The sequence below is a fragment of the Orycteropus afer genome, unplaced genomic scaffold (assembly GCF_000298275.1).
Source record: "Orycteropus afer afer isolate SDZICR_OR568_19922 unplaced genomic scaffold, OryAfe1.0 scaffold00312, whole genome shotgun sequence".
Lineage (NCBI taxonomy): Eukaryota > Metazoa > Chordata > Mammalia > Tubulidentata > Orycteropodidae > Orycteropus > Orycteropus afer.
Window position 1 is genome coordinate 2,481,305 of NW_006921899.1, and position 10,818 is coordinate 2,492,122.

Below are 10,818 nucleotides of genomic sequence, written 5' to 3' on the forward strand. Positions count from 1 at the left end.
AGAGTCCCCTGCACGTACCCACTGAAAGCTCCATTACTGTTTCCTCCCCAGTTTAAGCTCAACCCTCCTGGACGTTGAGGTCAGAGTGTAGCCGCTTTAATGCATTTGAGTGAGCCTGGGGTGCGTCCTTGGGTGACGCAAAGAAAACGTGTGCAATATGCTGGGGGCTCCTGCGGCCGCTGCCAGCTGCCTCACAGACGCCGTCCACAGACCCATTCCACAGAAGGACAAACCGAGGCTCAGGGAGAACGAGGTTTAGAGTTTCACGTCACAGTCGCTCCAAGCCTGAACGTAATGTCTGCACATCGCTCTCCCTTTGAAAACACACCAGTTTACTCTGGGCGAGGGTTTGGTATCAGGAAAGTCAGTGCCTCAGTAAGCTGGTTAAGATTGCATTTTTAATTTTCAAAAAAATGTGAAGGGACTCTTAAGCCAGATGTCATCAGCTTTTTGTCCGAGTGGAGGGCCTTCACGGGGGTTCTCTAAGAAAACCTGTGCCGTGGAGTTGATTCCTACTCACAGCGACCCTACAGGACAGGGTAGAACCGCCCAGGCTGTAATCTTTAAGGGGGCAGATTGCCTGCCACACCTTTCTCCCGCGGAGCGGCTGGGGGTTGGGTTCGAACCTCTAACCTTCCGGTGAGCAGCGAACCCCTTAACCACCGCGCCACCACACTTCCTTCGTTCTCCGCTGACGCCTTGCGTTGTAGAGGGAGCCCTTTCGCTCGCTGGAGTTTGCGAGCCCCGCCCACCCGCCGCCTTCTACCTTCTGAAGGACGAGGCTCCTGGACACAGAAGGGACGCGGTGTGCAGAGATCAGGCCGGGCCGGCCGAATGTGCAGCTAACAGCGCCGGGGTTGGACCATCCTGAATTCATCTTCTGTGAAGGAGGGAGCAGAGTTTGAAGCCAGACTGAGTGAAAACATTTGGTGCTGATTGGCAGTGGGGAGAAAAAGACCTAACTTCGTAGTCCCAGAAGCGTAGACTACTCGCTGCATTTACTCCTAAAAAGTCTCCGCTTACTTGCGAAGGCCATTGCCAGGCACGGACGGGGTTCGAACCCGTGATCTTCGGTTTACGAGACCGACGCCTTACCACTTGGCCACCGCGCCTGCGTTAGAATGGCGGCCCCACGAACCTCTATCCTGGCGTCCCTCCCGTGAGCTCGTCCCGCGGGCACGCGCACGGTCCCGGCGGAGCACGCGCAGTCGTGACTCCGCCCCCTTGCAGCTGCCGACGGGGTGGGGCTCCAGCACCCGGGCCGACCGGTTTTGGGGGTCCAGTCGGACCTGCGGAGCGCAGGGGCGCGGCCCGCGGGGTTCTCTCCCCCACAGCGGGCTTCGGCCTCCTCGTGCTCGGCAGCGACCTGGGCGGTGTTCCCGGAGTTCCCACCGGCCTCGACAGGAGGCGTGTCCGGGATTCGTGGGCGGGCGGAGCGCTCTCTGGGCTAAACGAACGGAGTTCGAATCCCAGCTCCACCGGGGACTGCCTGCGCGGGCGGGAGCGGCGCGTCGCGGAGCCTCAGTTTCCCTTCTAGAGTGAGGTTGGACGAAATCGCGCGATGAGCCCTGGACACCACGGCAGAAAAGGATTGGCGGCAGTTCCCGTTATTGGCTCAACTGGGGGCGGTCCGTGGCGGGGTAAGAGGAGGGCCGAGCACAGTTCTGTGCGTCTGCGCAGAAATGCACGTTCCCGGGCCCACAGAGCTGCTGAAGGAAAAGCTGGGGAAGCGTCCCAGCAGCCCCCGTTTTAACAAGGTCTCCAGGTGACCGTGATGCACACTCATAACTTATATATATATTCATATATTCCAACGTTTAATTTTACTTTTATACAAATGGGCTGCCTGGTCCTCTCTGCACCTTGATTTTCCATGAATTAATAATGTTGGATGTGTTAATAATTAATACACTGGCTTGTGATGCGTGACAGTGGTTTGCGATCCATGTTGGGTGCTGTGGGGTGTGTTCCGACGCACAGCGACCCCATATTACAGAGAATTGCCCCGTCGGGTTTCCTGGCCTGTGATCTTTACGGGACCAGATCACCAAACCTTTCTCCCACGGAGCCGCCGCGTGGAATGGAATCGCTGACCTTGGGTTTGCAGCCAAGCACTTAACCATTTTGCTACCAGGGCTCCGTTGTGATGCTTTATACAATATAATCATTACACGCCGAGTCAGTTCCAACTCAGAGAGAGACTATAGGGCAGACTTGAACCGCTCCGTAGGCTGTAAATCTTTGTGGAGCCCACTGCCTCATCTTTCTCCCGCCACTGAGTGGCTGGTGGGTTTGAACTATCTGCCTTTAAGTTAGGAGTCAAGCGCTTTAACCACTGCACCACCAGAGCAGGTGTATAGGCCAGAGGAAAGTTAAAAATACCAGGACGGTGTGCTCAAGTGTCAGGTTCTTGGCAGGTGAGTGGAAAAGATACGGAGAGCTGTCTGTTCTGGCCCTATGGTCTTGGGCAATATCTGCACACAGTAAAATCAACAAAACCCAGCGCCTTTGAGTCAGTCCTCACTCATAGTGACCCTACAGGACAGAGCAGAGTGGAACTGCCTTCCAGGGTTTTCAAGGCTGCAGTCTTCACAGAAGCAGACTGCCACACCTCTCTCCCACGGAGTGCCTGGTGGGCTCAGATTCCCCATCAGTCAGCAGCTGAGTGCTTAGCCGCTGCACCGCCAGGTTTCCTTCCGCACACAGTAGGTCCTCAGTAAATGTTGTTGAAGGCCTCCAGGTGCTGGATTCCCTTCAGTGTGGCGGAGAGCTCTTTCATGGGGTTCCAGGGGAGCTTTTGGGCTTGGTGCCCTCCCATCACTGTTCTCGCGCTGAACTGCCAGCAAGACCTTCCCTCATCCAGTTAAACCTTCTTCAACTTCCGGGTGACTGGGAATGCCCATTCCTCACTTTTTTAAAGAGTGAACTTAAATCCAGCACAGGTTCCCTGAGCCCTCACGGGGTCCTTGGCACAGGTGGTCCTCAAGGCACATAAATAAATAGGGTCTCCCCCGTGGTTCTGAATGCTGGAGCAAGAACCCAGTGTTGGCAGAACCAGAGGTGCTTTGAAGAATCTGGGGAGGTGACATTTTAACTGAGGAAGTGTCAAAGTGATGTGGGGACAAAACCAGGTGACGTGATGGAGTATTTTTGCTCTTTTTGTTTCATCTGTATAATTAAATTGCCTAGATCAGAACAGTGGATACAGGACCTACATTTCTTTTGTGTTGACAGTCACAGTTTTCTATTTTAGCAAAAAATGTTGTAGTTTTAAAATCTTTTCTCCTGAACCTCTCTTTGTTACCCTGCGCCTGTCCGCAAAGTAAGAATTCTTAAACTGGGGTCCGTGTACTGAAGACCAGGAAATCTGCTGGGCTCCCCCAGAAAGCCGTTTGCTGTCAAGCTGGTTCAGACTTACGGCGACCTTGCGTGTTACGGAGTAGAACTGCTCCGTAGGGTTTATGGGGAGTCCCTGGGTGGCATTGGAGGTTAAGCACTGGCCTGCTAACTGAAAGGCTGGCGGTTGGACGCACACGGAGGCATCTTGGACAACAGGCCTGCTGCTCTGCTTGCGAGGGTCACAGCCTTGTGCACTCTGGGGGTGCCGGGAAGTGGGAAAGAACTGAAGGCAAACAAAAACAAGGAAAGTCTTTACGGAAGCAGGTCACCAGGCCTGTGTTCTCCAGCACCACCAGCTGGGTTGGAACTGCCTCAAGTGCACATGCCACCTAGGGACCTTGGAGTCCTCGAAAAACAAGAAAAACAAACTCCCTGTAGAGTTGAATCCAACACATAGCGGCCCCTCCTTGGGTTTCCGAGTCGGTATCACTACGGAGTAGATTGCCCCATCTTCCTTCCGAGGAGTGGCTGGTGGTTAGCAGTCAGATGCCTTAGGCACTACGCTACCAGGGCTCCTTAAGTGTATGAAAAACGCTGTGTGTGTGTGTATTTTTCTGGGAAATGGATGTCACAATTGTTATCAGACTTTCAAAAAGGCCTCCTGAAGGTCTTAGAAGCCCCACCTTAGAGTCTTTACTTCCTCTCTCGCAGTGGTCATTTTCCCAAAACCCCACTGAACTGAAATTTCCCTCTAAAGTCTAAGGTTGCTCAAAAAGCCATTTCCAACCAATTCAATGAAAATGAATCAGAGACATTCTCCCCTTCCAGGGAACGGAATAGTCAGCCTGGGCCGCCATCTTGGCTTCCCCTCGGCCGCCATCTTGGCTCCCCCTGGGTTCTACTGATACCCTCTGTAGAACACTAACAGGGTAACAGGGGTTTCCCTCTCACCCTCATTCTAGCCGCCTGTCGCTGCTTAAGGGGTGCTGTCGCCCGCATGACCCCAGTGAAGCGTCAGCGGTGGCCTCGCAGGCTCCTCACCCTTGAACATGACCCACTTGGTGATCTCCTTACGATGCAGACTCTGACTCGGAGAGGTGGCCCGCGTTCTGTATTTCCAGCAAGCTCCCAGGGAGGTTGATGCCACTGGGGCCAAGCATGGAGAGCCAGTGCCCTCATGTATTCTCCGAGAAAGTTCTTGTGCTTGTGAAAAAAACCCAGGCTTGGATATTTAGGTCACCTGAGGTACCGACAGACAGGCTTTTCATTAATATCCTAAATAAAGATTTTACTTAAAGAGAGTTTGCTTAGCCGCTGTCAGAGTCCGTCCCAGCAGGCTGGCACCTCAGTGCTGGGTGGAGCCGGGCAGGTTATGTAAGTCTGGAAATGAGGCCAGTTTAGGAAATTGGAAGGGAGGAGCCCGGAGCCAGGTGTCCATGCGCCATTTTCCATTCCCATTGGAAATCTGAGTTCCAGTTACTTTGCATCTTTCACAGACTACCGTTCTTTTTAATTTTAGTTATTCCAGTGGGTAGAAGGAGCTCTGGTGGCCTAGGGCCTAAGGCATTTGACTGCTGAGCAGAAGGTGGGCAGTTCAAACCCACCAGCTGCTCTGTGGAAGGAAGATGAAGCAATGTACTTCTTCTGGACAGATTTGCAGCCGTGGGAACCCAGTGCAGGTTGCTGTGAGTTGAAATAGATTTGAGGGGCAGTGAGTGTTTTTTTGGGGTGGGTGTTTAGGAGCCCTGGTGGAGCAGTGGTCAGGTGCTTGGACGTAACTCAAAGGTCCGAAGTTTGATTCCACCAGCCTCCCCACAGGATGTTGTACTATTTTTCCCAGAAACACACACACACACACACACAGAGCGTTTTCCATACACTTAAGGTGCTCTCGTGGTAAGGCACTTGACTGCTAACCAGATGTTCATAGGGTCTCTATGAGCTGGAATTGACCCAGTGGCTGACAGGTTTGGGTTTTGGTTTGGTGAGTGGTTGTGCAAATGGGTATGTTGTACAGACAAAGAGTAAAATTTTCCTGCAGAAAATACGCCATTGTACAGAATGGCCCGGTGTCACCCCTGAATCTCTAACCCTGGAAAACTTTAAATTGGTTCATTCCTGAGCCAGAGAGAATATGATCAAGTTGGCAGCTATGAATAACAATAAGTTTTGTTCTTTCTTTTTGCTTTTCCTTTTTTCTTCCCCCCAGATAAACTCTGAAAAGGTCAACCCGATTATCTGAGGTACAGACATTAGCATGCTAAGCTGGCAACGGATTTCTGGGTGAAAAGAAGGCCCCAGAAATTAACAGGATCAACAGCTCTTCCTGCCTCAGGCAGAGCGCCCCACCCTCCCAGACCCCGGTTCCCTCCCAGCCCCTTTGTGAAGCAGCCACTGTGCTGAGTTTATTTATTGTTTCCAAATATTTTTCTTTGCTTTTGCATCGATGGACCCCGCTGCCGTCAAGTGCATTGTGACTCACACAGGGTAGAACTGCCCCATGGGGCTTCCAAGGCAGTCGGTCTTTATGGAAGCGGCCTGCCTCAGCTTTCTCCCAGGGAGGAGCTGGTGGGTCTGAACTGCCGACCTTTCAGTTCGCAGCAGAGTGCTTTAACCGTTTTGCCACCGGGGCTCTTGCATTCGTATGTATATGGATACACCCACAAAGTTTAACTGCAGGAAACAGAATGTTTCCTGTATGTATGTGGGTTCTGTTCCCTCCACCAATGGACGGGAGTGTGTTTTTCTTTACGAAGTCTTTTTGTCACTGCAGGTCATTGCTTTTAACTGCTGCTTTCCGGCCAACTGGATGACCGGCTTCATTGCTTCCCTGTTGCTGGGCACCTGGGTTATTTTCAAAAACCTGCCCAGTAGCACAGTGACACACAAGCTTGCACTGACGGCCTGGGGGTGCTGGGAATCGAACCCTGATCTCTTGTATGAAGGCAGGAATCCTCCCACTGAGTTACAGGGGCATCAACAACACAAATCGAGTCTGTCATTTTCAGCTTTGTGTGGAGTTGGATGGTAGGTACGGGGCGGAAGTTGTCAGCCGTGCGCTCCGTGTGGTGATGTGGCCAAGGTTCATCCAGCCGGTTGGGATGTATGTTCTGGTTTTGGGTGGGCTGGTGTCAGACGGAGCCAACTCCTTTGCTTCTTTCCAGCCTTGTGACTTGTCCGTTTGTTGTGCTGGGGTGGTCTGTGTGTTTGCTGTGGTGCTGGGAGCTGTGCCGGCCAATGTCAGACACCAGCAGGAGCTCACCCGCGGGGGACAGGTTTCAGCGGAGGTCCCCGACCGACCAACCGACCGACCGACCAACCGAGAGAGAGCAGGGAGGAGGGCCCACAGATCTGCTTCCAAAAATGAGCCAGTGACTCGCTTGTTTTGACGCGTCATCAGGCAGGATCAGTGGCCGCAGGGAGACATCGTGCCTGTGAAGGAGAGGGCCAGTGTGGCAAGGGAGACCCTTGAGGTGATCGGTTCACAGCAGCGGCCACGGACAGAACTGCGGGGGGTGAGAAGGGCTCATTCTTACCCAGAAGGTGGCCCTGAGTTGTAGGTGACTTGACAGCACCTAGCAAGTATATTTTGGGAGCTCTGGTAGCATAGTGGCTAAGGCACTTGACTGCTAACCAGAAGGCTGGCGGTTCAAATCCACCAGCCACTCCTCGGAAGGAAGATGGGGCAATCTACTTCTGTAGTGATATTGCCTTGGAAACCCAAGGAGGGGTCGCTATGAGTCGGGTCTGACTCGATGGCACATAACAACAACAACAACAGCAAGTATATCTATATACACATATAAAAAGCTTTGTTCTAGGCCTTGTATTTTAAGATCACTAAACCCACCAGCCACTCCTCGGAAGGAAGGTTGGGCAATCCTACTTCCGTAGTGATACTGCCTTGGAAACCCAAGGAGGGGTCGGTATGAGTCGGGCCGACTCGACGGCACATAACAACAACAACAACAACAACGTTACACAAATAAGGTGCTCTGGTGGCGCAGTGCCTAAGGCATTTGACTACTAACCAAGGGTTGGAGGTTCAAGCCCACCAGCCACCTTGGGAAGGAAGACAGGACAATCTACTTCCCCAAAGATTTACCACCTTAGAAACCCAATGGGAGTCGCTATGAGTCGCAATCGACTTGATGGCAGGTTTTTTTTTTTTTTTGGTTGGTTATATAAATGCACTTTATCTTCTGTGTTGCACTTAAAAAGAAAAAACAACAATAAAAGGTTTTGGGGAATTGATGTTTGTCATCTGCCACATTTCCCTCCCCCTGCTCTGAATCTAGGGGTCGAAGCCAGATGTGAATGGTTAAAGATGGAATATATGTTCTGAAGTTTAAAGTGACTTGGTTAAAAATGTCATCTCCTGTCATCAGACACCAATTATCATATTCCCAGCTTTGGTGTGGGAGGTGATTAGTCCCAGGGCTGTTCTTAGCGACTTGAAAAGCTAAATGGGGGGAAATGAGGAAGTGTGAAGGTGAATTGCCTGCACGGCTGAACACAGTCTTTGCATCCCTCCCTTGTGGCTTTGCGTTCGTGCTGTAGAACTGTCAGTGCATGTGAAATCCGGGATAAAACTTGAACATGAACTACGCCCTTGCTCTTCCTCCTCATCCCATTATGGACACATTGGAACTTCTTTGATGGAAACGTCTTTTATGAGTAAGATTTTATTGGAAATCTTTGTTGTTGTTCTATTTCATAGTTCTGAAAAGCTGTGATTGCGTTTTCTTTTTTCTCCAAACCAAAGGTGTCACAGATTTACGAACCATCAGTCTGCTAATGTGAAACCATATATATGAAGGAAGATTCCCGAAGCTGCCCCAGTACATGTTCAGTGGGTGAGATCAAGGCAGAACGTCACACTTGACACGGACACGGTGGAATGCTATGAACCTCGGTTGGTCTGTGTACCGTCACACGTGTGCCTCCCAGACCCAGCTTGGTTCTTCTCCAGTGTCTTGTCTTGGGAGTTGTACCTGATTTTATTACCAGTCTTCATTCGAATCCATTGTGGAATGGGCTGATTCTGCTTCTGTTTCTTGGCCAGGAATCCGTCGATCCTGAAAGTCTTATGACAAGACACAGTGAGGAAGAAAGGCGACCACACCCCTGTGATTGCGTTTTCTTGCGACACTTTGTCCCGTTAGCTGCTTGTCGGATGCCAGCAGGAGGCGCTGGGGAAGTCCCACTGGTCTTTCTCTGGTGTTTGCCAGTTGTCATGGCATATTACGGGTGCTATTTCATCGGATGCTATTTTGAAAAATAACACGAGGGGAAATATTTAGAGAGAGTCCAAACACTGCATTCAGCCCTCATCTCATCTACAGAAACCACCAGTTCCATTCATATGAAAGGGCCTGCAGAAATCCAGATGGCTTTTTTTTTAAATCTCTAACATCTGGTTGTCATTTTCCCCCATTACAGTTTGAATTTTTGGTCATGTTTGTAATGCACAAATACATTTTCTTGTAAGCAGTAAGCACTGCAGGTAATGTAGAAGGGTCCCTGAACACCAGCCCCTGGCTCTCCAGTTGCTTGTTTTTATCAGTTTGGCCTGCCCTTGTAGAATGTCTTCTAGGCCAGGAGTTGGCAAATTAGCACCTATGGAGCAAACTCGGACCGCTACTTGTTTTTCCCATAAAGTTTTATTGACACACAGCTATGCTCATTTGTGTATGTATTGTCTACAGTTGCTTTTGTGCTGCAGCGGTAAGCTGAGGAGTTGTGTGGCCTAAATATGAAAAACCATTAGCCTCGGGGCCTTTCCAGGCAACAGTTGTCAGCCTGTGCTCTAGGTGACGGGGCCTGTGGGTGTCCACTGGAGAGCTGTGGCATTACTGTGTGCTCCACGACTACCATCCTGCGGCTCATTTTGTGACTTGCTTTTTCCCTTCGGCACAAGATGTTGGAGCTCTTTGCGTGTCTGTCAGTTCAGGTCCCCTTCCTTCTTTTCTTTCTCTTTTCCTTCTTCTCCTTCTTTAAAGGTTTTAATCATTTTAAACACATATACACACCTTTTGCATATAACACACATGAAAAACGCACATGGCACACAGCTTCCATATATCAAACATCCTTGTGCCATCAGCAAAAGCAGCTCTGGTGGTGTAGTGGGTAAGGCATTTGGCTGTTAACCCAAAAGTGGAACCTCCAGCCACGCCGCGGAAGAAAGATGAGGCGGTCTGCTTCTGAGAGTAAACCCAGTGAGGGTCACTATGAGTTGGAATCAACTGATGATAGTGGGTTTGGTGCCTTCAGAACCCAGATCAAGACACAACGTTACCCACCTTTCTGTCTGTCTCCTTCCAGCCGTTGCACTCCTCATGGGCACGTCCTGTCCCATGATTCTAACACCGTGCATGAGTTTTTCCCTACAAATGGAGTCTCGCAGTATGTACCCTTCTGGCTGGCTTTCTGGATTTGTGTGCGATTCCTCTCCATTGTTCTAGATCATGTGTTTGCCTGGCTGTATCACGTGAATATGCCAGTCACTGTCCATTGTACGGGCGTTGGTATGGTTCCCAGTCTCTGGTTATTGCAGATGGTGCTGCCCTAACGTCGCCCTCTGCAGCTGCCGCCTAGGAGCTCGCCAAAGGGACGCTTCAGGTCCTCTTTCCATTCCTTCTGGACTTGCCTCCTGGGGTGCAGTTGTAGGCGTTTCCTCAGCATACACACTGTTACCATTCCTGAAGTGACTGCATGCCTCCAAATCACCCTACAAGTGGCTGTCCCAACTTGTCCGGGGAAGGCCTGACTCTCTGAAGCCTTTTCAGCCTCCGATGTTACCAGAGTTCTTAATTGGATGCCAGTTGAGATGGAAAATAACCAAGCTGCCTGGTGTGGGGTGTGCTCTTGAGTTTTGACTGCTCTATAGTCTGTCTAACTTTTCAAAAGCATGAGCTTCCTTGGTGGGACACTCGTAATGGGGACAAACCATGCCCCAGAAATGGTTCAGGGCAAGACAAGTGCCCAGTGTCTGCCCTGGAACTGCTCAAACACCAGTGACACGAATGTGTCCTGGTCAGTGGAGCAATACACAGGGCTGTGGGGCAGGATGGGGCCTGGCAAGGTGGAGGTGGGATGGTGACTGAGCCCGCTGATTTGCCCAGTGTGCCACTGTTACACTGGGACAGGGGAGTGACTTCAGAGCTAAAGCAGGGCTAAAGGAGCTAGCCACGTGTGTGCATGTGACAGAGAAGGAACGGTATGTGCAGAGGCCTGAAGTGGCAACAAGGTTGGCACATCCTGAGAACCAGGAAGCTGTCTGTGCCCAGTGGGAACGGAAGGAATGTCAGGGTGACCAGAGATGGAGCATAGAGATGGCAGGGGTGAGCTTGAGAGTGCCCTTGGGCCATGGTAAGGAGCTGGATTTTATTCAAGTGCAGCAGAAAGTCACTGAAGCTTTCTGAGAGAAGGGTGACCTGGTTTATGCCTTAGAAATGATGTCCTGCAGGGGAGTTC

At 51.1% G+C, this 10,818-nt stretch overlaps 1 non-coding gene across 1 annotated transcript; it reads right to left on the reverse strand.

Annotated features, from left to right (window-relative positions):
* Nucleotides 1-1,040: 1,040 nt before the first annotated feature.
* TRNAT-CGU lies at nucleotides 1,041-1,112 on the reverse strand. The gene has a single exon. It is a non-coding gene; the product is annotated as a tRNA-Thr (tRNA).
* Between the last annotated feature and the right edge of the window lie 9,706 nt (nucleotides 1,113-10,818).